Raw genomic sequence first — 25,145 nt, 5'->3', positions numbered from 1 at the left:
TATAAGTGTTCCCTCTGCCCCCTTGTCCTTGTTGGTGATTGTTTATTGTGAGGAGATAGTAGCTCGGTTGAGCTCAGTGTATTTTGTATTGCCGGGGTATTTTCCCCCGTGTGCCTGATTGTTCCAGTGCGCCTATTTTGCGCACTGGACTGGTTACGCTGTATTACGGAATAATCTCGGTATACTGTGATTTACCCTCCTGCGCCTGACTCTTCAAATCACGCTTCACAGATGAAGCCAGTGACTGATTTGGTGCACTCCTTAATGCTATCGGAAGAATCCCGGAACATATTCCAGTCTGTGCTAGCAAAACAGCCCTGTAGCTTAGCATCTGCGTCATCTGACCACTTCCTTATTAACCCAGTCACTGGTGCTTCCAGAGGATAGAGTTATGGTCAGATTTGCCAAATGGAGGGCGAGGGAGAGCTTTGTATGCGTCTCTGTGTGTGGAGTAAAGGTGGTGTATAGTTTTTTTTTTCTTCTCTGGTTGCACATTTAACATGCTGGTAGAAATTAGGTAGAACGGATTTAAGTTTGCCTGCATTAAAGTCCCCGGCCACTAGGAGTGCTGCCTCTGGATGGGCGTTTTCCTGTTTACTTATGGCCTTATACAGCTTATTGAGTGCAATCTTAGTGCCAGCATCGGTTTGTGGTGGTAAATAGACAGCTATGAAAAATATAGATGAAAACTCTCTTGGTAAATAGTGTGGTCTATAGCTTATCATGAGATACTCTACCTCAGGCGAGCAAAACCTCGAGACTTCTTTAGTATTTGATTTTATGCACCAGCTGTTGTTTACAAATATATACAGACCACCACCCCTTGTCTTACCGGAGTCAGCCGTTCTATCCTGCCGATGTAGCGTATATCCCGCCAGCTGTATGTTAATCATGTCGTCGTTCAGCCACGACTCGGTGAAACATAAGATATTACAGTTTTTAATGTCCTATTGATATTAGGTCGTCCTAATAGGATTGATGGAAGAGGCAGTTTACTCACTCGCTGTCGGATCCTTACAAGGCACCCCAACCTACATCCACGATATCTGTCTCTTTCTCATGCGAATGACAGGGATTTGGGCCAATGTCATGTGTCTGTAGAATATCCTTCGCGTCCGACTCGTTGTAGAAAAAATCTTAGTCCAATACGAGGTGAGTAATCGCTGTCCTGATATCCAGAAGCTCTTTTTGGTGGTAGAAACATTATTTACAGAATATATTACAAATAACGCGAAAAAACACATGTAATAGTACAATTGGTTAGAGGGCTGTAAAACGGCAGCCATCTTCTCTGGCGCCATGTTACTGCATACTGTGTGGGATCGACACATGGCGCTGCCATTGCTCTGCCCAACTTCCCTTGTTTTCAATCAAGGGTTTGACTTCAGTAACAATTTAATTGTGTGGTTCCGTGGCAGATTTTCTAAAGAAAATAGACCTATACAGTATATCATCAGCAATTCTCAATCATATGAGATACACAGATAACCCAAATTGAATTTCATTCATTCATAATTGTGGACACTAATTATTGTTAATATTCCAATTCTCTAGGACCTCCATTCCCAAACCTGAAGCCCCCTGTCCCCAGCAGGAAAGACCAGGAAAACGTGTTGGCTTAAGGTACAATTTCCTATTGAGGAAATGTAAGATAACTCAATGTCATATTTAGATTTACTGACATGAATAGAAGCATATACAAGCAATCTATCAAATGTATTTTATAAAGCCCCTTTTACATCAGTAGTTGTAACAAAGTGCTTATACAGAGACCCAGACTAAAACCCCAAAGAGCAAGCAATGCAGACGAAAAGCACAGTTGCTAGGAAAAACTCCCTAGAAAGGTGGGAACCTAGGAAGAAACCTAGAGAGGAACCAGGCTCTGAGGGGTGGCCAATCCTCTTCTGGTTGTGCTGGTGGAGATTTTAAAAGAGTACAGCCATTTAGGCCAGATCGCTCTTCAAGACGTTTAAATGTTCATAGATGACCATACAGGTATTTTTATCCTCCACTGCACAATAAGCAAGAAAATAGTTAACTAGCTACGTTACTTCAGCTGCATTGCATAGCACATATCAGCAAGGCAAGCTTACAAAATTGTACATTCAATTTGCAGTAAATGCTTTAGCTAGCTAGATTCTTTACATCCACTGTTTCACAAGAAGACAGCCTGGTTTGCTGGTTGTTTCAGGAGTCCCTAAAACATTAAACAACCAGAATTAGAATTTCATACTCATGTCACAACGCTAATAAAGCTAGCCAGCTAGCTAGCTAATGTTAGCTAATCAGCTAGCTTGCTGAATAGCGATTTTCGTAAATTAACTTTATGACAAAAAAATATGCATAATCGTTTGTCTCTTCGTTAACTAACACATTCCTCTCAACTGTACATTATTTGCATGATTCGATATGACGTTTAATTACTTACATTTGCTTCCATCCTACATTTACATTTTAGTCATTTAGCAGACGCTCCTATCCAGAGCGACTTACAGTTAGTAAGTGCATACGAATCGAACCCACAACCCTGGCGTTGCAAACGCCTTGCTCTACCAACTGAGCTACATCCCTGCCGGCCATTCCCTCCCCTACCCTGGACGACGCTGGGCCAATTGTGCATCACCCCATGGGTCCTAGTATTTATGTCAGCCATCTTTGCTCATGAAAGTCTCCAGTCTTGGGTCATATGGCATCAAATTCATCATGGGAACCACTCGATATTATTGGTCAACGCCCAATGGTCGCCGCTGGTGATTTGCATAAAGTTGGGAAAATATTAACTTTTTCACAGCTTCCCACGCCACCTTCCACTGAAAATGAATGGGAAGCGGTGTTTCACCGCGTGGGTGCTAGTATACATGGGGCATCACAGCTTGTCCGCGCCCGCGGCCCCTGTGCGGCAGCCAGGGATTCTTTAGCTAAACGGCCCTAAACCGTTTCCTATGCATTGTCAATGGGGTTTCTAAACCAACCCGGATGTAATATAACTCCGGCCACTGGTTGGTTTTGTGGCGCTGGTCTGATTTCCCCATAGGGAACGCTGTAAACAGGAAGATGTGCATATTCCCCCAGCAGGGTCATATAATAATCACAGTGGTTATAGAGGGTAAAATAGTTCAGCACCTCAGGAGTAAATGACAGTTGGCTCTTCATAGCTGAGAAATTAGAGGTTGAGACAGCAGGTCCGGTAGAGAGAGACAGGATCAAATAGCAGGTCTGGGACAAGGTAGCACTTCCGGTGAGTCCTGAGCAGGTCAGGGTTCCATAGCCGCAGACAGAAACAGCAGAGAATGGATCAGCAGCACGACAAGGTGGACTGGGGACAGGGATAGCCAGGAGTCATCAGGCCAGGTAGCCCTGAGGCATGGTCCTAGGGCTTAGGTCCAGAATCCTCTATTTAATTTGTTTAGACTAAGCCCTAGAGGTTTTGTAACATATGATTTAGCAAACTTGTCAATCCAGATATGAATATTTGACATCCTTTTTACTGTACACTTTTTCCCAAAGTTAATCACTGAATGTCTTACTACAAGGATGTGGTCAGGTTGACACACAGTAAGGTCAGGTTGAGTCACAATAACACAGATCACACACACCACAGATTGCGATGGCAAGTACAATGAGCAGTTTGAAAAATGTAGTCTGCTGCGCGGTTGCCACACACACTTAATGTAGGTTTTAGTGTAGTCAAGGCTTTGTCATAAAAATAATATTGTGCCTATCTTTCAGATCTGACAACCAGGCTCGGTAGGTGACATTGTTTCCACCAAGCTGTTCCAGGCCTGGAGTGGCACACTGGAACTTCCAGAGGCTGTAGACTTGAAGCAGTGTGATGTGGTCCAGGTAATTATCACACACACACTCACTCTGTTTTGTTGTATAATTATTTTCACTTATGAAAATTGTTCCTCTCTCTTTTAGATCTGACACCCCTATTAGCTCAACCACAGCCCTCACAGCTGCAGTCGTCTGCCCCTGCACCTGTTACAGCAGCAGCGACAGGTGATACAGGTAATTATCACATACAGTACCAGTCAAAAGTTTGGACACACCCTCTCATTCAAGGGTTTTTCTTTATTTTTACTATTTTCTACATTGTAGAATAATAGTGAAGACATCAAAACGATGAAATAACACATATGGAATCATGTAGTAAACAAAAGTGTTAAACAAATTAAAATATATTTTATATTTGAGATTCTTCAAATAGCCACCCTTTGCCTTGATGACAGCTTTGCACACTCTCGGCTTTCTCTCAACCAGCTTCATGAGCTAGTTACCTGGAATGCATTTAAATTAACAGGTGTGCCTTCTTAAAAGTTAATTTGTGTAATTTCTTTCCTTCTTAATGCTTTTGAGCCAATCAGTTGTGTTGTGACAAGGTATACAGAAGATAGCCCTATTTGGTAAAATCCAAGTCCATATTATGGCAAGAACAGCTCAAATAAGCAAAGAGAAACGACAGTCCATCGTTACTTTAAGACATGAAGGTTAGTCAATACAGAACATTTCAAGAACTTTGAAAGTTTCTTAAAGTGTCGTCGCAAAAACCATCAAGCGCTCTGATGAAACTGGCTCTCATGAGGACCGCCACAGGAATGGAAGACCCAGAGTTAACTCTGCTGCGGAGGATAACAGAAATTGCAGCCCAAATAAATGCTTCACAGAGTTCAAGTAACAGACACATCTCAACATCAACTGTTCACAGGGGACTGTGTGAATCAGGCCTTCATGGTCGAATTGCTGCAAAGAAAGCACTACTAAAGGACACCAATAATAGGAAGAGACCTGCTTGGGCCAAGAAACACGAGCAATGGACATTAGACTGGTGGAAATGTGTCCTTTGGTCTGGAGTCCAAATTGGAGATCTTAGGTTCCAACCGCTGTGTCTTTGTGAGACGCGGTGTGGGTGAACAGATGATCTCTGCATGTGTATTTCCCACCGTAAAGCATGGAGGAGGTGTTATGGTGTGGGGATGCTTTGCTGGTGACACTGTCAGTGATTTATTTAGAATTCAAGGCACACTTAACCAGCATGGCTACCACAGCATTCTGCAGCGATATGCCATCCCATCTGGTTTGGGCTTAGTAGGACTATCATTTGTTTTTCAACAGGATAATGACCCAACACACCTCCAGGCTGTGTAAGGGCTATTTTACCAAGAAGGAGGGTGATGGAGTGCTGCATCAGATGACCTGGCCTCCACAATCCCCCGACCTCAACCCAATTGAAATGGATTGGGATGAGTCGGACCGCAGAGTGAAGGAAAAGAAGCCAACAAGTGCTCAGCATATGTGGGAACACCTTTCAGGTGAAGCTGGTTGAGAGAATGCCAAGAGTGTGCAAAGCTGTCATCAAGGCAAAGGGTGGCTATTTGAAGATTCTCAAATATAAAATATACTTTGATTTGTTTAACACTTTTTTTGTTTACTACATGATTCCATATGTGTTATTTCATAGTTTTGATGTATTCACTATTATTCTACAATGTAAAAATAAAGAAAAACCCTTGAATGAGTAGGTGTGTCCAAACTTTTGACAGGTAGTGTACATGTTGTGATGTCACGAGAGGCTACACAGCTTTCAGCGGGATTGCTCAAGTAGTGCAAGGAGACCAGGTTCAACCAAAACAAGGATTTTATTAACGGTCTTGGAAAACTAACGAAAGTATAACACAACTCTGTTCTCTGGTGGCTCTTTAAGGGTTAACAGTTCAGGGATGTCTCTTCCACATCCAAAATCATAACTCTCCCTCGCTCAAATAACTTTTCCCCAGTCTTACTGTATTCCACGTTGCAGCTAGTGGCCAACCCAGCAAAACGTCCTTCCAAATGTCCCACACGTATTTCCACAGGTGCATATATCCAAAGGTGAGTATTTCCCAAAGGTAAGTATCTCCAAATCCTTATATTCCTCATGGAAGTGGACGTGCAGCACTCTTGTCCTCCAGAGAGCCCAGCTTGGAGACTGTGTCTCTTCCCTTCAACAAACCTTCCGCTCATCAGCTCCTCATTGGTTTCAGCTGCGTGGGAAGATTGGCCATAGAGGGTTGGAGTTCCCGACCATACCAGCAGATGGAGCCATAGCTGTCTGGGTTTGCAGCCATCTCAGGGGGATGTAACGTCCCTCCAGGACACAGCCTCTCGTGACATCACACATCCCCCTCCTCGGGACCGACGTCCTCGTCGGGGTAAAGGCAGCGAAGAAGGCATCACGCCGGGAGAGGGCGTCCGCGTTGCCGTGGTGCTTGCCAGCCTGCTCTCTCTTCAACTCCTCCACCTCTAGGACCAGGGACTCAGCCTCCTGTTGTCTCTCCTTGAGTTTCTTACTGAACGCATCAGCCTTGGTTTTAGCAGAGTTTAGCTTCTGTTGAGCAGCTTTCAGTTCCTTCTCTCTCTCTGCCTCCGCATTCTTCATCTTGTTCTCCAACACCTTGTACTTCTCCTCTGCCTTCTTCTGGACCTCCTTACTACTGCGCAGGGTCTCCTCACACTCCTCGATGGTCCTGCGCAGCCTCTCCAGCTCCTCCTGTTGCTTAGGGAAGGAGCTCTGTTGGAGTTTAGCCTGGAGGATATCTAACTCTTCTGTCTTCATGTCTAACTGTTGCTTTAACAAACGATACCTCTCAGCGGTCCCCTTCAGACCAGACAGTTCTTTGTCCAGATTCTGTAGCTCCGTCTCTGTGTCGGTCTGGGCACCTGCCATCCCTATCAGAGCCCGGGGCGGGAGTGAGTAACTCGGAGGATTGCACCGGAGCCTTCCCAGGATGAGTCTTGCCTCTCCGTTTCCGAGGTACTCGGGTTATCCTCTCCTGAGACTCTCTCCAGAGTGGGTAAAAGGCTGGGCAGTCTCGTCCAATTAGGACAGGGACGGGGAGGGAATCAACCACCCCCGCCGTCGTGTGTATGGTTCCCCGTGTGCTGGTCATTGTAAGTTCAGTAATGGGGTATTCTCTGGTGTCCCCATGGACACAGGAAACTGGGAGGACTTTCCCCGGGGTCAGACACGTTGGGCCCACCAAATCCTTACGCACCAGGGTGGCCCGGCTACCAGAATCCAGTAAGGCCTCCACATCATGGTGATTCACAGTTACCGGGCAGGTGGGGGGGTCGATCTGGGCCGCCATCTACGACTCCCAAGAGCGAGGCAACACGGTGTGTGGGTGCTGAGCTGGAGGACTCCGCAGTGGGCATAGGTTCATCGGCTGGTTTCCCACACTGCCAGGAGATATGTCCCATCTCCCCACACCGGTAACACTGTCGAGTTTCCCCCTCCTGGTGTACTCTTCTTGGACCCGCCTGGTTTCTGGCTCCCCCTGGAGCCGGGATAAGTCCTGACGTGGCTGGGTTCGAGACCTTGGGGTCCTTTGGACGGGTTCTTCCCATTTGTGGTGGGGCCGCACTCCTGGGGTCTTTTCGGGAAGCATTCAGCATCTCCGCTGTGGCCTGGTACTTTTCCACAGCTTCCACGGTCAGATCAGCCGTGGTCAAGGCCTGTTGACTGATGAACCGTTTTGCCTCATAAGGCAGGGCGCGTGAGGTAACGATCCACCACAACGGCCTCCACCACCGCCGCTGCTGTATTCCTCTGCGGATCCAGCCATTTCCTTGCGATTCGGACAAGTTCATGCATCTGCGCCCGAGGAGGTTGGTCTGGTTGGAAGGTCCAGCTGTGAAAGCGCTGGGCCATACCAAACTTTGTGAGTCCATATCTGCTGAGGATCTCAGACTTCAGGGCATCATAGTCAGTAACCTGGTCAGGGCCCAGGTCCCGGACAGCATTCAGCGATTCCCCGGTTAGAAAGGGGCCTAACAGACCAACCCACTGTTGCTTGGGCCAGGCTTCCCTAGTGGCCGTGGCCTCAAATGCATGCAGGTATGCCTCAATGTCATCGGTAGCTCCCATCTTAGATATAAAGTCACTTGCCTTTATTGGGCGGGTATTTTGGACAACCCTCTGTCTCTGCAACTGCAATTCCTCTGCCTTCAGAAGGTTGGCTTTCTTTTGCTCCTCCAAGAGAGCCACGTTTGCTTGCATCTGGGCGTGCTGGCCAGCAACAAGGGCTTTCAATATGTCCTCCATTTCAGTCGGCGGGGAGCCTACGGCCAACTTGGAAAACTGGGTGATCAAACCTTCGGTATCCTCCTCTGACATGCACTATTAACGCTTGAGCGTGCCCGTATTCTCCACCATCTGTGATGTCACGAGAGGCTACACAGCTTTCAGCGGGATTGCTCAAGTAGTGCAAGGAGACCAGGTTCAACCAAAACAAGGATTTTATTAACGGTCTTGGAAAACTAACGAAAGTATAACACAACTCTGTTCTCTGGTGGCTCTTTAAGGGTTAACAGTTCAGGGATGTCTCTTCCACATCCAAAATCATAACTCTCCCTCGCTCAAATAACTTTTCCCCAGTCTTACTGTATTCCACGTTGCAGCTAGTGGCCAACCCAGCAAAACGTCCTTCCAAATGTCCCACACGTATTTCCACAGGTGCATATATCCAAAGGTGAGTATTTCCCAAAGGTAAGTATCTCCAAATCCTTATATTCCTCATGGAAGTGGACGTGCAGCACTCTTGTCCTCCAGAGAGCCCAGCTTGGAGACTGTGTCTCTTCCCTTCAACAAACCTTCCGCTCATCAGCTCCTCATTGGTTTCAGCTGCGTGGGAAGATTGGCCATAGAGGGTTGGAGTTCCCGACCATACCAGCAGATGGAGCCATAGCTGTCTGGGTTTGCAGCCATCTCAGGGGGATGTAACGTCCCTCCAGGACACAGCCTCTCGTGACATCACAATGTATACGCACATGCATACTCTTCCTCACTTGGGGCTCTATTCAATCACATCCGTTTTAGCCAAAATCTGCATAGCGGTTGTTTTGGCGGGGTCAGAGGTGGAACTGTGTTAGAGCTGTCAAATCCACAAGCGTCTCCTGGCATTATAACTAAAGCGGACATTGCCATTGGCAGCACAGAGTTGCATTAACAGAAATCTCATGCAGCCCTGTTTACAAGTTTGAACACTGGAATTTGAGATGTAATCTACACCTCGATTAGGCTGATAGAAATCCTAATTATTTCATTTAATGATTTTGAATTTGAGCGTCATTATATCTATATAGCCTAGACTTTCTCAAACTTGGAACGCAAGTAGGACGGGTGTAGTTTCGTGACAACGATCAAGAGCAGCTGCTTACCGATTTGACCGATCCAACGAAGTAACACCTCAGACACCGCCAAAACATCAGCTATGCGGGTGTCGGCTATCGCCGGTTAACGTTTGATCTGATTGAATCTAGGCCTTACACTTGTTCAGTCTGTTTTATTGTATGATTATTGTTAGTTAAGAAATGTTGCTATATTTAGCGAGTGTTCAGACCTCTCTAGTGACACATTTTCAAAAATGCGACTAGCGACAAATCTAGCGACTTTTTCTGGTGTTATTGGAGACTGATGTGAAAGCACGTATCATTCTTACTCTTCTCAACGAGCAGCGGGTGCTGCCGTGGGCCCCGCCCCCATCCCAAAGCACTCACAGGCGGCCCAGTCCTTGCGCAGCAGTCCCTCCCAGCTGCAGTCAGAGCAGGAGATGTTCACCCCTCCGTGTCCAGACTGCAAATGAATCGCGAATGCGGGAAGCCACCGCTGGCTGATCCCGCCCTGGCTTAAATTCAGGGCGGGATGTAAATGTAGGGTGTTTTTTACTCACTTTTTGTCTCTCCCACGACGTTATTCCTCTCTCCTACAGCGTCCATCACAACTACATGCACATGGCCAATTGTGAAAATTAGGTGATGCCGTCATTTAGCGACTTTTAGGACAGCCAATAGCTACTTTCCTTACTGACGAGTTGGCAACACTGCCCAATTGTGAAGATGATGAGCAAGACTGTTACGGCGAAGCTTCTGAGATCCGTGCGAGGGCTCCCAAGCCACCGAACACTATGCTGAAAGTGCCGTGAATGTTGTTGAGAGAGGTAGCTGATATTACGTGAGGTTTTTACACAATGTTTCATTAGCTACTTGTCATCTTGTATCTTGGTCTGACTAGTGTTGATAAAACAAGTTTACTGGAGAACGGAGACCAAGTAGAGACTTTCGGACACGGTGGATAATTGTATAATATGAGGCAGTTTATTCAGAGGTAAAGATATCTGTAAATAGCGTGCACGGACCCGTTCGTCAACCTCGTAGGGAGATATCTGAGAGAGCGAGCCCCTAAACATTGTGTGCTGACATTTTATACAATAAAATAAAGTAGGTTGATTCTAGTAGTTCTGATCTTCTGATTGGTCCTGATGAGTTGGTCGAGGTCACTTCCATTGCATTGGCTCTGAGTCGGGTTCTCTGTCTTCAGATGTTCAGCCCTAAGAGAAGGGGGTTTTTGTGTGTGTGTGCTTAACAATGATGATGTGTGTGTGTGTGTGTGTGTGCGTGTGTGTATGTGTGTGTGTGTGTGTGTGTGTGTATGTGTGTGTGTGTGTATGTGTGTGTATGTGTGTGTGTGTGTATGTGTGTATGTTTAACAATGATGATGTGTGTGTGTGTGTGTGTGTGTATGTGTGTGTGTGTGTGTGTGTGTGTGTATGTGTGTGTATGTTTAACAATGATGATGTGTGTGTGTGTGTGTGTGTGTATGTGTGTGTGTGTGTGTATGTGTGTGTATGTTTAACAATGATGATGTGTGTGTGTGTGTGCGTGTGTGTATGTGTGTGTGTGTGTGTGTGTGTGTGTGTGTATGTGTGTGTATGTTTAACAATGATGATGTGTGTGTGTGTGTGTGTATATGTGTGTGTGTGTGGGGGTGTGTGTGTATGTCCTCAGAGCAAGAAGTCGTGAGTTTGGGAGAACTGAGAGACCTATGGCGTGGGTGTTGTCCATAGCCACCTGCTGATAAGGCCGACAAGATAGAAGTCTTTGTGCATTGTATTAAATCCAAAGGCCCAACACAAGATGGGTCATGCACAAGATTTTAGTCAGACCAAGCTATAACATTATATATTTACTACGACAAATCCCTCTCTTCACGTCTCCCCAGAGACGTGACCAAGTAACAGTAAAGAAGGAAAACTTAAGACGTGACACAAGCTAACAGTGTAATTGGCAAAATAGGGAAAACTTTATCAGAAGATAAAGTTTTACATTCCCCCCTCTTCACGTCTCACAAGAGACGTGACAAAAAAGCTTAAATGCTGCAATTGGCAAAATAGGGAAAACTTTATCAGAGGATAAAGTTTTACATTCCCCCTCTTCACGTCTCACAAGAGACGTGACAAAAAGCTTAAATGCTGCAATTGGCAAAATAGGGAAAACTTTATCAGAGGATAAAGTTTTACATTCCCCCTCTTCACATCTCACAAGAGACGTGACAAAAAGCTTAAATGCTATTCATCATCCAGATATCCTTGGTCAGCATCGTCAATAGCAAGCAAAGGAAACATCTGACCGTTATCTGCAGGATGTGGATCAATAGCGGTGGTTATAATCCTGGTTGTCAGCGTCCGTATGCATGGAATGCAACAGCATCCACAAAGCACTAGAATTGCAGCAAAATTGAGATGGATACAAGTATAGAAGAAACAAGCGTTTTATATTTACCAAACGCATCCATCCAAGAGTCCCACATTGAAGTATCCACCCCTGAGTGGCTCTTCATTTTGCCATTAAGAGTTTGTAACCCTTCCAGGGCAATTATCAAACTGCCATCTGTGGCTGTATTGTTGGGAATAAAGGTACAACATTGTTCACCAAACATAGCACATACTCCTCCTTTTTCAGCCAGGAGCATGTCGACAGCAATACGATTTTGGAAAGCCATGAGAGAGGTTGCAGCCAACTGGCCATGCACCGCCTCAAAACCTTGTTGTGTCCAATTGCCTAATTTTTAACATTAATGTATGCAGTTAATTCTATCAACGTTTTTATTAATAGTACAACAGTCAGCACCCAAAAGGACGAGCCCCCAAAAACTGTACTCCATGTACCCATGTTCAAGGACAGTTTCACAGACAACAAAGAGAGAGTGTTCTTATCAGCCTGTTATGTGAAACAATCCATATCAGTAGTGCTCCTCCTTAATGCATTCCTTCCAAGCTATTCATCACATACAGATCCAATTAAAAATAAAACCCAACAATTTTATGGTGTCACTCTAAACTGAGTATAATCACCCTTAAGAATAACAGGATATGGAAATTAAATCACAACATTTAATGTTAATAGAAAATAAAAATAATAATTTTAACCCTCTATTCCTCCCCCTACACCTAACATGTACTGAGTTGGCTACCAGCCACCCAGGAATCCTTTACCTTCACATCAGGAAGAATAAACAATCACAGTGGTTAGTAAAAACATAAGGTAATAAATGAGCAAGAACTGAAAATAAATGCGTGTATGTATTTTACTAGGCAAAACATGGATCATCCAGCTTGGTCTCAGAGTCAGTAGCAGAGTCACCTGCATCATCCTGGGCCGGTAACAACAGCATCATACCTGACGCCTGCACCACTCCTACCACTGACCTCCTGAGACAAGGGACGATGCAAGCAGCACAACACATTAACAGCAAAAACACAATTACTAGGGTCAGAAATCCAGTAACCACCATAGAAGAGTACTCACCAAACCAGTCACTCAGCCAGGAAATAAGGCAACATCCACAAAGAACAAGTATACCCATAGAGGCCATAACTTCACCCAGAATAGTCACAACAATAGTTTTCCATTTACCAAATATGTTATCAAACCAACCGTTTATGGAGCTATCAATACCAGAGTTCTCAACCAGTTCGTTCGCCAGCGTGGTGATGGTCACTCAAGCGCTTTGGTCACAGGCCCGTCCGGTGCTATATTGTTGGAGATGAAAGTACAACACATATATCCAAACAGAACACAAACCCGTCCCGCTCAGCCAAAAGCATATCTAAAGCTATTCTATTCTGCCATGTCATTAAGCTAGTTGCCGCTGTCTGCTCAGCTAATCCCTTTATTGCATCACGAGTGTGGTTAATAAATCTTTTGCTGGTTATATTAAATATAATTTATCCAATCTACATTTTTATTAATTGTTTGACCACCAGAAAATACTTGATTCAAACCCAGCTGCGATCTGATTGTGGATCCCATCAATATATATCCTTTCATCAAAGGATCCCGGGAGGAGGTCCTACTTTCTATGTGACAACTCACCAATCTCTGACACGTTTGATTGTTTGCGTATGTAGGTGAGTTCACAATCAGTTATCACCACACATCCATCAGATGTCAGCACGGGCCTGGTTTTGGCTCCTATAATCCTCTTGCTGCAACAAAGAGGAGAGATTTAGTCATGGTCTCTTTAGGTGTGACATTCTCTGTGTGGGAGCAGGAGCTAAGATGCCCTACCCTGTATCTGTCACGTCCGTCTATGAAATAGGACCAAAGCGCAGCGTTGGGAGTGAACATGATGATTTTAATTAAATGCTCACAACAACAAAAACAATAAACAACGAAAGCGTGACGTCTAGTGTACAACACGCACACACACGAACAAAATCCCACAACCCGAAAGGAAAACAGATAGATTAAATATGGCTCCCAATCAGAGACAAACAGCCGACAGCTGACACTCGTTTGCCTCTGATTGGGAGTCACACCGGCAAACATAGAAAATAAACCACCTAGAACACCCACCAGAGAAACCGAAAACATAGAATGAACACACCCTGGTTCAACATAATGAGTCCCCGAACCAGGGTGTGACAGTACCCCCCCCTAAAGGCGCGGACTGTGACCGCGCCTAAATACGAGCAAAACAGGGGAGGGCTGGGTGGGCATTCTTCCTCGGCGGCGGCTCCGGCTCCGGGCTTGATCCCCACTCCCTCTCCAACCCCCAAAGTACTCCTGGTCCTGTCTAGCCCCGCTGGCCGGAGCCGGACTGACGACACGCGCCCCTGGCTTGGTGCGTGGAGCAGGAATGGACCGGAATGGGCTGGCGACGCACACCACTGACTTGGTGCGGAGAGCAGGGACGAGCCGGACAGGACTGACGAGACGCACCACAGACTTGGTGCGGGAAGCTTGGATGGGCCGGACTGGGCTGGCGACGCGCACCGTATCCCTGGTGCGAGTGGCCGGAACAGGCCGGGTCGGGCTGGCGACGCGCACCGTATCCTTGGTGCGAGTGGCCGGAACAGGCCGGGTCGGGCTGGCGACGCGCACCGTATCCCTGGTGCGAGTGGCCGGAACAGGCCGAGTCGGGCTGGCGACGCCGCACCGTATCCCTGGTGCGAGTGGCCGGAACAGGCCGGGTCGGGCTGGCGACGCGCACCGTATCCCTGGTGCGAGTGGCGGAACAGGCCGGGTCGGGCTGGCGACGCGCACCGTATCCTTGGTGCGAGTGGCGGAACAGGCCGGACCGGGCTGGCGACGCGCACCACCGGCACGATGCGAGGAACAGGAACAGGCCGGCCCGTACTGGAGACACACACCACTGGCCCTACGCAGAGATCAGGAACGGGCCGGACCGGACTGGACACACACCCCAGTACCTCTCGCCGTGCCTCCACACTATCCCTCTCCTCTGTGACCAGTGGCCCCCTTAACCTGGCGGCCTCCTCTTCACACCCGCTGGACCGCTCCATCGCGGCCTCCTGCTGCCCCGTCGTCCACGTCGTGAGCCCCCCCCTAAAAATGTTCTGGGGGTCTTCCCAGGCCTCCAACATTCTCTCCCATCTCTCGCTCCTCTGTCTCCAACCCTCTTCACTCAGCTCCTCCATGGGCTTGACCCAATCGAAGCTGCCACGGAGATTTATTCGCGATGGCTCTTCGACACGCTGCTTGGTCTGGTCTTGGTGGGATTTTCTGTCACGTCCGTCTATGAAATAGGACCAAAGCGCAGCGTTGGGAGTGAACATGATGATTTTAATTAAATGCTCACAACAACAAAAACAATAAACAACGAAAGCGTGACGTCTAGTGTACAACACGCACACACACGAACAAAATCCCACAACCCGAAAGGAAAACAGATAGATTAAATATGGCTCCCAATCAGAGACAAACAGCCGACAGCTGACACTCGTTTGCCTCTGATTGGGAGTCACACCGGCAAACATAGAAAATAAACCACCTAGAACACCCACCAGAGAAACCGAAAACATAGAATGAACACACCCTGGTTCAACATAATGAGTCCCCGAACCAGGGTGTGACAGTATCCTATCCTTACTAGTCCTAGAAAAACAATAATAAGAATCCCCTGTGACTTCAAACTGAGGCAACCCAGGTCGGGATGACTTTGTTATCGGGGGAAACAGATAGTGCAAGTTACCATAAGACTCTTTCACCACATTCCCAGGTGGCTTGCATGGAGGAAAAACCTGACAGAGAGTTAAAGCCTGTCAAGGGGAACGGAGTAGTTGTTATCCCTGGTTTGGCTGTCCTACAGGCAAAACAGTCCTCTTTAGACAGTTTTTTTTTTTCCCGTATACTGAATCCATTCCAACCACAGGTTAAGATTTCTATACCCCGTTTCCACCTGTACTACTTCCTCCAGGTCCATAGTTTTGCACTATCTTTATCACAGCCCCGGTCTCACTACCTCCCTCAGAGAGGTTTACTCTAGAATTTCCCCTTTCCCTACGTCTAGCTGTCTCCTATGCCTTTTCAACTTGTGTTAGGTTAACTACCACTTCTGGCTGAAACAGGAGGGTCCGTGTGTGTTAGGAATATGGCCCCCACAATCAGACAGCTACCTACCGTCGGGAGACCTGTGAATCCCCACCCTTGCCCTGAGAACATGTCAGATGCCAGAGGCCAACCCATTGCTTTACCTTCTATCGAACTCACACAGGGATGATCAGACAGGGTAAGGGAATCTTCGTTAAGGAATCTTCGTTAAGGAGGCAACCCCCGAACCATAGTGGTGATCGGATCTTTCTCCTAACTCTGTGTTTGTTCGTCAGGTGTAGCTGGTTTTGTACAGTGTGTGACATGCACCCAGATGGATCTCTCAGCTATTCTGCTGGCAAAGGCAGTACTTGGTAGGGCCCTTCCCGCCAGGCCTGATTCAGTCTCCTGGTTAGATAGAGTGGGTCACCTTCTCCTTTAGTTCACCTGTGGGGCACAAAACCTCTGACATACAGGTGTGGTTAATAAACTATCATACATGTTTTTTTTTTTTTTTTAAGTATTTTGTCCTCTCCTTCGTATATATTTAATATTTAATCCAACCATCCCCCTCTTTGACACATGATTTGGCCATGTGTCAATATTACCACCTACCTAAACAATCACTTTAGTTAATATTGGTATTTCATTATCCAATTGCCATTCCTCCACTCTCTCTTCTGTTATTTATGGTTCAAATCAAATATATTATTACCAAATTATAATCTTCTTCACAATTTTCACAGTACTATAAATTACCCTCAACTTAGTAAAATAAACTATCTTAAAGTCTTCCTCTCATGCCTTTAGAATGTACTAGTGTGGATGATTAATTAACACCAGAATGTTAAAACAGAGTTCAGAGGCCATTGAAATCATTTAACGAACTGTTTAATCCCATAGTACACTAAACAATTACCATTATTCTAAATATTTCATAAATGTTAGTTATCCCAAGTGTTCATTAAGTCCTCATGACATTCATTCTCATAAGAAATCATATATACCCCAAACTCAGCCAAAACCTAAAAAATCCATAAAATTCACTGTGTGCACCTTTAAGACCTATAACCCTTGACCTGCTGAAAACCCCCAAAATTGAAACAAGGCTTTATAAACATCATACTAGGTGTGTTGTTTTTATTTGAAAACCCAATTTGAAAAACAACCACAAATAGCCAGGCCTTAATTTGGTAGCTCACTTTCATGACCTAAATACGGCCTAACTTCACTACTGCTCCCTAGCCCTTGGCAACATTCCAACGAGATGAGCTAATCTCTTTCTCCTGGTTATCCCCAGTCTTAACCCATCAATAATTGTTTGTATCAATCTAATTCCTCATAACTAATCTATAAAACCACTCAAAATTCCTCGCGTATACAATTATTATTTAATTGATTACCCTAACTCTGCTACATGTACCAAACATTTATATTTTCCCGCTAAACCATTTCAGTTCGCTATTCAATTTATTTAACTGTTCTCTCTGATTATGCCCTAATTAATAAAACAAATACTTGCTATCGTTGATTAGCATACATTTAATAATGTTCCTACCATCTGAACTGTACTGTCTCTCACCCTCCCCTTGCTCCTTCGGGGAGAGCGCATGGTAACCTTATAACATATTTTCATAGACTTTTCTAGAATACTTCTATTTAAGCTATCTAATTCAACCTTTCACATCCACATAGTAATCTAGGTATATAGCCCCACTGCGAAAGCTTTGTCTACTGTCCCTACCTGTGTTCGAACCAGGGACATCGCCAGTCACTCCACACCATCTACGATTCTCACAAAGTAAATACTTTCACGTCGCACATCCAGCCACGTCATCACCCCCGTCTAGCCAGCCCTTCCGTCTCAAACACCCTAGTAGCCTAAATAAAACACACTCTAACAGCGTTCTGCATTTTCCTCTATCATCGGGTTTAAGAACTAACGTAACAACATTAACTATTCTCTATTGCTGTAGTAACGTCTTGTTTGGTTCAGTTTATTTATTACGGAGTGTCCATAATACTATAATAATACATAATCGAATTCCCCTCATGCATACAGATTTCACCTTATGCCATTGAAATGCCAAATAAACCATAATAGTTCAATGGAGCCCCCTATTGGCTCTCCCCTACCTATACATTACTTCTACAACCACTTTAGTTATGGTCCGATTACAAATTAAACCTTATCACATGATCAAACAACGCCACAACCTTAAACTCATATGGTGCGGCAGGCAGCTTAGTGATCAGTAGCGCCGCGCCAAGAACCGAGAGGTCGCCGGTTCCAATCCCAGAGCCGACCAGGCGAAAAATCTGCCGATGTGCCCTCGAGCAAGGCACTCAACCCCAATCGCTCCTGCAAGTCGCTCTGGACAAGAGCATCTGCCAAATCACCAAAAATGCAAATGTAAATATTCTCTACTTTCTCACCCATCTCATCCCTCGTCAGAAACCCACAGGCACCTCTCAAATAATCACCCCGTGGTGTTCCCAGCCAACTCCAGTCTTTCCTCGCTCCAAAAGCCACACTTTCACTCTCTCCAGCCCCTCCCCTCGCAACTCTCTCTTTCTCTCTCACTGCTCATTTCTCCTTTACACACCTTATGTATCTGTTTTAAGCATGGATTCGAGTTTATCTGCGTCCAGACGTCCCTCAAAACCATACCTCTCCCTCCACCTAATGTCTAGAACTCTGCCACAGTTAAACTTCTACCTCCTCGCAACCTATAGGGTAGGACCTCCCCTAATAGGATTTATGCAAAAGGTCTCAGTTCAAACTGGGTCCCTTTAGGAATCTAGTTGTGGGTCAAATCTTATCCACCAATGCGTCAATCCGTAGTTCGACACATTCTGGATACGTTTATCTTTATTCCTTATTCCTTATTCCTTAATTCCTTAGTATAAAACACAGTACCAGATATCTCATGTATGCCTTAATTCATTAGGATGGAAAATTATTTAACAAGTATTCATACTCACGCTCAGTACTACTGATCATAATTTGGTATTGGTCTATAATACAATATGCAAGATTTCGTTTTAACAGGCTCTGCATACCTTTTTAGAAGAGCGCGCTCTGATCAGGTTTCCTGAGCCAAGACGAATAGTTGATTTCTCCAGGATTTTCAGGTCACTCTTCCGTCTGTTTTTAGATCGATGATTTGCCTTTTCCTCTCGCACCAACTTTTAGATCGAATTAAAAAACATTCGGCACCACTCCCGCTCTATCCTGTATTTTTTGATCTAGATATTCATTAAACTTGAGTTTTGGGACGGTAGTGGTTGCCATGGTTATACAGTTTTTTTAGACTATCTTGGTGCTCTTAGCCCGTCACTGGCCGAATCCAGCAATGTATTCTTGGCGCTGACTGAGATTTATCTCTGATGTCCCACCCTCGTACACAAAAAATGTTCAATACTTTATTATTAGGAATTATTTTGCAAAAGGTATTATTGTTTTTCAATTATTCGAATTATTATATATTTTCCCAAAAGGTATCAGAACCGCCCTTTTGGAACAATATATTAACAAACTCAAGCGCTCCCAAAATAATTATCAATTTAATTTTAGGAATTATTTAGCAAAAGTTATTATTGTTTTTCAGTTATTCGAGTTATTATATATTTTCCCAAAAGGTATCAGAACCGCCATTTTGGAACAATATATTAACAAACTCAAGCGCTCCCAAAATAATTATCAATTTAATTTTAGGAATTATTTAGCAAAAGTTATTATTGTTTTTCAGTTATTCGAGTTATTATATATTTTCCCAAAAGGTATCAGAATCGCCCTTTTGGAACAATATATTAACAAACTCGAGCGCTTCCAAAATAATTATCAATCTAATTTTAGGAATTATGAAAATACCAACACCACAAGAGGGAAAAAGTTCAAGTCAGCTTTTAGCGCAGCGGCTACATAACAGGCAAAATAGGACTCAGTGGTCCTCTTAAAAGTTATCCACTAGTTAGTCTCATGAAACGGCCAATCTTACACAACATTCAGGTTATCATTTCAACAATTACATTTTCATTACATATCAGCATCAACACACGAATTCAGTTTAAGTTCCTCACAGTACATATAGTTGAGTGCCACGTCAACCAATTGCCCGACTATCTGAACTCGTATTTTTATTTTTATTTTTTTTGATTCTCCTCAAGGAGACTCCCAGTCGTTTAAACCATTCAACTGGCGTCTAGTCGGGAGAACCTTTTCTGGACTTGGATTCTCACGGAATTAACTCAACCCCGACTATCTGAATCTTTTTATCAAGTCACCAGATCCTTCTCTTGTGGATCAAATAAAAGGGGTCCATCGCTTGTGGACCAAAACCTCTGTAATAGGCTCCTCACTAGAAAGCCGCATTTCAACAGAAAATAAAACCACTGTAACTAGACTTCTTCTCTTAGAGTCACATTTCAACAGTAAAAACCTAAGATTTCAGATATCAACAGTAAAAAATAAAAGGGTCCGTCTCTCGTGAACCACAACCTCTGTAACTAGACTCCTCCCCTAGAGAGTCACATTTCAACAGTAAAAACCTAAAGAATTCAGATATCTTTACATATGTGCCTTTTGAGTCATAATAGATATGTTATAAATTTTACAGTAATCCATACTCACGCCCAGTACTTACTGATCATAATTTAGTTTATCCTACAATACAATATGCAGATTTTGTTTTAACAGGTTCTGCTTACCTTTGTATTGACGGCCGTCTAGATCAGTTTCCTGAGGCGAGCTGGATTCCCGGCTGCTCCTGCGGACAGGTCACCCGTCCTTTCAGATCCGTCTCTTACTTGTCTCCTGTCTCTATCAACTTTTGTGGACCGAATTCAGAGTTAGAAAACCACCCTCTGCTACCAAGTTTGTTGATAAAACAAGTTTACTGGAGAACGGAGACCAAGTAGAGACTTTCGGACACGGTGGATAATTGTATAATATGAGGCAGTTTATTCAGAGGTAAAGATATCTGTAAATAGCGTGCACGGACCCGTTCGTCAACCTCGTAGGGAGATATCTGAGAGAGCGAGCCCCTAAACATTGTGTGCTGACATTTTATACAATAAAATAAAGTAGGTTGATTCTAGTAGTTCTGATCTTCTGATTGGTCCTGATGAGTTGGTCGAGGTCACTTCCATTGCATTGGCTCTGAGTCGGGTTCTCTGTCTTCAGATGTTCAGCCTAAGAGAAGGGGGTTTTTGTGTGTGTGTGCTTAACAATGATGATGTGTGTGTGTGTGTGTGTGTGCGTGTGTGTATGTGTGTGTGTGTGTGTGTGTGTGTGTATGTGTGTGTGTGTATGTGTGTGTATGTGTGTGTGTGTGTATGTGTGTATGTTTAACAATGATGATGTGTGTGTGTGTGTGTGTGTGTATGTGTGTGTGTGTGTGTGTGTGTGTGTATGTGTGTGTATGTTTAACAATGATGATGTGTGTGTGTGTGTGTGTGTGTATGTGTGTGTGTGTGTGTATGTGTGTGTATGTTTAACAATGATGAGGTGTGTGTGTGTGTGTGCGTGTGTGTGTGTGTGTGTGTGTGTGTGTGTGTGTGTGTGTGTGTGTGTGTATGTTTAACAATGATGATGTGTGTGTGTGTGTGTGTATATGTGTGTGTGTGTGGGGGTGTGTGTGTATGTCCTCAGAGCAAGAAGTCGTGAGTTTGGGAGAACTGAGAGACCTATGGCGTGGGTGTTGTCCATAGCCACCTGCTGATAAGGCCGACAAGATAGAAGTCTTTGTGCATTGTATTAAATCCAAAGGCCCAACACAAGATGGGTCATGCACAAGATTTTAGTCAGACCAAGCTATAACATTATATATTTACTACGACACTAGGCGATATTTTAATAGCAAGGGAACTGGCTAACGTTAGCTTGCCTAGTTAGCGCTCCCGAGTGGCGCAGTGGTCTAAGGCACTGCATCGCAGTGCTAACTGTGCCACTAGAGATCCTGGTTCGAATCCAGGCTCTGTCGCAGCCGGCCGCGACCGGGAGACTCATGGGCGGTGCACAATTGGCCCAGCGTCGTCCAGGGTAGGGGAGGGAATGGCCGGCAGGGATGTAGCTCAGTTGATAGAGCATGGCGTTTGCAATGCCAGGGTTGTGGGTTCGATTCCCATGGGGGGCCAGTATAAAAAATAAAAAAATTATAATGTATTCACTGTAAGTCGCTCTGGATAAGAGCGTCTGCTAAATGACTAAAATGTAAATGTAGTTAGCGAATGATGGTCATTCGATGACGCAGCAAGCTAACGTTAGCCAGTTCCCTAGGCTAGCTATTAAAATATTGCCTAATCAGACCTGTTCCAGATGGCTGATAGGCGTTATTAGATAGCTAGTTAGGTACTGTTAAATTCTCTCTGTGTTACGCCAGTGTAATGGAGCATGACATTAGCCATTCAAATCTGCTAGCACCAGTTCCCCGACTTTTATGCCATCATCACATCAGTATGACAGTGTCTTTCTGCCCTGAATGCATGAGACATTTGCCAATTAATTCACACAGACGTGTGTGCTTGCTGGACCCTAATAACAAATGTCAATATTGTGGTGTTTTTACATAATTTATAAAAAGTAGAGAACTGGAGAAATGAGCTGCGACCTCTGTACATGGATTTTCAAGCAACAACACCAATGGTATTGTATCTACCAGCCTCTAGCCTCTCCAACGATAATTGTAGAAAACTGGTGTCATAAAATCGGTAAATCATTGGGTGTTATTAATTCGATTCAATGAAATGTCATCTTTGAGTATTGCAACCACCACAGACTCAATATATTTTATTTCATGACAATAGGATCCAAGAGTTCAGGATGCAATGCTTCCCAATAAAGAGGATTGTTATGTTTACCCTCACTCCAGAACAGTGAGAGTGCAATGGAAAAAGCTAGAAAGGTAATTGAATGACAATTAATTGACCAGCTATTGCATCATGTCATCCAATGATGTCAGGTGCTAAAATATCTTCCTTTGATTTATCCTTACAGCAAGTGGCAGACCTGATTGCTGCAGATCCTCGTGAAATCGTGTTCACAAGTGGTGCCACTGAATCCAATAATATGTCACTCAAAGTAAGTCCCTCTTGTACCGCTTTAGCAGTCAGATTAAGAGCAAGGTTGGCCTCTGGCAAGGATTTGGGAGGGTGAATAATACATGCCAAGAACTGCCAGCTGATGAAAAGATTAAGACATAAGAAGGAGCTAAGGTCGATCAACTGTTCTGTTGTATCATGTATTTGTAAATTAAGATACCATGATAACACTTGAGAGGAAAAGGAACTGAGTGTCTGTTTTTGTTTCTTCCCACAATGCTTTCCTCCTAGGGTGTGGCCCGGTTTTACAAGGCCGAGAAGAAGCACGTTAACACCACTCAGACGGAGCATAAGTGTGTGCTGGCCTCCTGTCGAGTCTTGGAGGCAAAGGGCTTTGACATAATCTATCTTCCTGTGAAGACTAAGGGCCTGGTTTACCTACAGGCAAGCTTAATTGTTTGGTTGTTTAATCTAAACATTTGTTCTATGTGCAATGTTTTATAGAGCCCCATTGTATAAATCCACTACTGCTTTCTTGTACTAAGAATAAGCTCAATTGTCCAGGTAACTTGATTGTAAGTTCTCATAGCCTATTTCTTCAATATGTTTGCATGTCCTAAATACCCCACATGCTGATCTTAAAATGTTGAAATAGTTTATAGCTACTGGAGGAAACAATTCATCCAGACACAAGTTTGGTGTCTGATGACAGTGAACAATGAGATTGGTGTGAGGCAGCCTGTCGAAGACATAGGTATCCTTTTAACCTAAATATACTGAACAAAAATATAAATGCAACATGTCAAGTGTTGGCCCCATGTTTCATGAGCTGAAATAAAACATACGCACAAACAGCTTATTTCTCTCAAATGTTATTCACAAATTTGTTTACATCCCTGTTAGTGAGCATTTCTCCTTTGCCAAGATAATCCCTCCACCTGACAGGTGTGGCATATCAAGAAGCTGATTAAACAGCATGATCATTACACAGGTGCACTTTGTGCTGGGAACAATAAAAGGCCACTCTAAAATGTGAAGTTTTGTCACACAACACAATGGCACAGATGTCTCAGGTTTTGAGGGAGTGTGTAATTGGCATTCTGACTGCAGGAATGTCCACCAGAGCTGTTGCCAGAGAACCATAACCCGCCTTCAACATTGTTTTAGAGAATTTGGCAGTACGTCAAATACACAACCATAGATCATCTGTAACCACGCCAGCCCAGGACCTCCACATCCGGCTTCTTCACCTGTGGGATCATCTGGGGCCAGCCACCCGGACAGATGATGAAACTGTGGGTCTGCACAACCAAAGAATTTCTGCACAAACTGTCAGAAACCGTCTCAGAGAAGCTCATCTGCGTGCTCGTCGTCATCACCAGGGTCTTGACCTGACTGCAGTTTGGCATCGTAACTCTTCAGTGGGCAAATGCTCACCTTTGTCCACTGGCACGCTGGAGAAGTGTGTTCTTCACGAATGAATCCAGGTTTCATGTGTACCGGACAGATAGCAGACAGCATGTATGGCGTCGTGTGGGCGAGTGATTTGGTTTGCTGATGTCAACGTTGTGAACAGAGTGCCCCATGGTGGTGGTGGGGTTATGGTATGGGCAGTTATAAGCTACGGACAACAAACACAATTGCTTTTTTATCGATGGCCATTTGAATGCACAGATATACCGTGACTCAATCATGGTCCAATTACCGGCCGGGGGGCCCCATACATTTTGTTATCACTCTGTCAGATATTATTAAAAACTGCAAACATTTCTCTCCACCCTATGGCAAAATGTGTAGAATTGCAGGAAATTAGCTGTAAAACTGCAAATTGTTCTCTCCGTCCCATGGCACAATGAGTACAATTGCATGAAATGAGTTATAAAATTGCTAAAATCTTATCTCCGTCCCATGGCACAATGAGTAGAATTGCATGAAATTAGTTATAAAATTGCTAAAATCTTCTCTCCGCCCCATGGCAAAATGTGAAGAATTGCAGGAAATTAACTCTAAACTTCAAATTTCGCTTAGGGCACCCAAAAGGCATACTGCATGTGTGGGTATGGATATGGGTACGCAGACCTGCAACCCCTACGGCCCCTCATCAGTTCTGATTTTTTTTTGTGGCCCCCATCAAAGTTGCCCATCCCTGAGCTAATGGAATACTATATATTAGCCTGTTAATTTGCAACATTATCAATGCACTCTAACAGGTCTCAATGTCTTCATTGTTCTCCAACTTTTCAGCCCCTTGTGGGAGATGGTGCAAGAAGGGATCGATTTGAAGAGCATTAAGTGGACGCAGCACTAGAGAAAGCCTTCAGGAAACATACCTAAGAGCATTGTGAATATTGAACTTGTTTAGCTTGCCGCCTAATATGCCACTCCTGTGATGACTGGAAATGATTTATACCGTCTAGAAACACGCACAACTTCCTGACTTATGTTAGTGTAGG

General features: G+C 44.5%; 1 long non-coding RNA gene across 4 annotated transcripts in view; it reads left to right on the top strand.

The window, feature by feature from the left end:
• The window catches only part of LOC121576049, a 38,085-nt gene extending 14,558 nt beyond the window's left edge, over positions 1-23,527 (top strand). For 3 of the 4 annotated variants that reach the window (XR_006661524.1, XR_006661523.1, XR_006661521.1), the window contains 6 exons: positions 1,555-1,623; positions 3,730-3,843; positions 3,922-4,011; positions 22,459-22,556; positions 22,649-22,732; positions 22,984-23,527. This is a non-coding gene — a long non-coding RNA (uncharacterized LOC121576049). The remainder of the gene's footprint in view (positions 1-1,554; positions 1,624-3,729; positions 3,844-3,921; positions 4,012-22,458; positions 22,557-22,648; positions 22,733-22,983) is intronic. The other variant, XR_006661522.1, reaches the window with a different exon arrangement.
• The last annotated feature ends 1,618 nt before the right edge of the window (positions 23,528-25,145 follow it).

Source organism: Coregonus clupeaformis, chromosome 10, assembly GCF_020615455.1.
Source record: "Coregonus clupeaformis isolate EN_2021a chromosome 10, ASM2061545v1, whole genome shotgun sequence".
Lineage (NCBI taxonomy): Eukaryota > Metazoa > Chordata > Actinopteri > Salmoniformes > Salmonidae > Coregonus > Coregonus clupeaformis.
Note: the sequence above shows the minus strand (reverse complement) of the source record. Positions and strands in the feature narration are given on the sequence as shown.